This window comes from Limulus polyphemus, unplaced genomic scaffold (genome assembly GCF_000517525.1).
Source record: "Limulus polyphemus unplaced genomic scaffold, Limulus_polyphemus-2.1.2 Scaffold8330, whole genome shotgun sequence".
NCBI lineage: Eukaryota > Metazoa > Arthropoda > Merostomata > Xiphosura > Limulidae > Limulus > Limulus polyphemus.
The window spans coordinates 2,877-5,167 of NW_013673940.1; positions in this window are offsets into that span (position 1 = coordinate 2,877).

Consider the following 2,291-nt stretch of genomic DNA (forward strand, 5'->3'; position numbering starts at 1 on the left):
TTTTAAGTGATGAAACCATTGGGTCTCTGGATAAAGTGTGACCACTGAAGACACCTCAACACGTGGTAATGTCATCACTTTTCACGATCTTTTTAATCACTGACAACACTCACTCTCTAAGAATATCATGCCGTCTTTGGAGCTAGTCCTTTTATCACTGCTATTATTCAGTTTGATGACTATGATTATCACTGCCATTATGGATGGGCCGGATTCTTTACAGTAGGTGCCTGTAAGTTGTTGGCGATAAATTTCAACAATAAACAAAAAGCACACAATCCACTTGTTTTAAAATAATGTATCAACACAAGTCAAACGTATATAGATATGTTCATTATACTTTTGATTATCTCGGTTGTATCCAGAGCTTTAAATAATTGTCTCTTTTTTGTCAAATTCCAATTACTTTAGAACACAAATTATTCTTCTCTGCTCTGTTATTATAATACTATCAGTGATAATTTCACTTTAAAAACCACCAGTATACACTCTTTATGGCCATCCTCACAATCACTCAGTCTAGATCTATCTATCCAACCAGCTTTGCCTTAGTTACTGACTTGAACTACATTTTGTATGCGTATTTATAACTTAACCGAGGCCTAGAATGTTCTACATACTATGAGATATTATAGTGCAACAATACTCAATCAAAGCAACCAGGGAAACTTAGAAATTTCTTGTAGCATGATGCAACAATACAATCTCCAATTCAAAATTGAACTACACAACGTATGTTTCACACAGTTATATAAAAAACCTGCAATAAATTATCGATTCTAAACATAGCTAAATTTAACATCAGCTATGCTTAAACCATCTAAATCATAACACTCATATTAACTTAAACAGTTGTGCATATTTAACAATTATCACTACTATTATTGAATCTGATGACTGATTACTAATGCTCTTATTCAATTTGATGACTATGATTACCATTACTTATGTAATGATCATCACTGCTATTATTGAATATGATGACTAATATTATTACTGCTATTATTCAATCTGAAGACTAATATTATTACTGCTATTATTCAATCTGAAGACTAATATTATTACTGTTATTATTCAATCTGAAGACTAATATTATTACTGCTATTATTCAATCTGATGACTAATATTACTACTGCTATTATTCAATCTGATGACTAATATTATTACTGTTATTATTCAATCTAATGACTAATATTATTACTGTTATTATTCAATCTGATAAATAACTTTCCACTGTTGCATAAGGAGGCTTAACAGACATGTGGTTGAAAAGTATCATTGGTCGTTTTCTCTCAGGCAGCCAGCAAGATGTAGTTGGGAGTTTATAAACCTTTACTGGTTTCAAACCTTTGTTTGTTACTATCTTGACAGATCCACAACTTCTCTGCTTTTCCTTGTTTCCGGTTGAAGGGTTCTATTTCATAACCATTGTATTTGTGGGCTAGGATGACTGGCTTCTTGTGTGGATTTGAGTATATTGCTGTTGAAGGGTTCTATTTCATAACCATTGTATTTGTGGGCTAGGATGACTGGCTTCTTGTGTGGATTTGAGTATATTGCTGTTGAAGGGTTCTATTTCATAACCATTGTATTTGTAGGCTAGGATGACTGGCTTCTTGTGTGGATTTGAGTATATTGCTGTTGAAGGGTTCTATTTCATAACCACTGTATTTGTGGGCTAGGATGACTGGCTTCTTGTGTGGATTTGAGTATATTGTTGTTCTAAATACTTTGTTGTAGAAGTTTTTCACTTTTATGAAGACTCTTTACTTGAAAATATTGTGTCCATTTGCTCTACATCATTTAACCATCTCACTATATGAACGGTCTTCACAAAAAGGACTGTAATGTATTTCTAAGTTATCAAAGTGAGATTGCTCTATCAAATATTCAGGTGAACCAAACATAAGGATGTCATCTGTGGTATCACAATATTCCCAGAAAGGACTGTGATGTATTTCTAAGTTATCCATAGTGGGATTGCTCTATCAAATATTCAGGTGAACCAAATATAAGGATGTCAGCCTGTGGTATCACAATCTTCACAGAAAGGACTTTGCTATATTTCTAAGTTATCCATAGTGAGATTGCTCTATCAAATATTCAGGTGAACCAAATATAAGGATGTCAGCCTGTGGTATCACAATCTTCACAGAAAGGACTTTGCTATATTTCTAAGTTATCCATAGTGAGATTGCTCTATCAAATATTCAGGTGAACCAAATATAAGGATGTCATCTGTGGTATCACAATCCTCACAGAAAGGACTTTGCTATATTTCTAAGTTATCC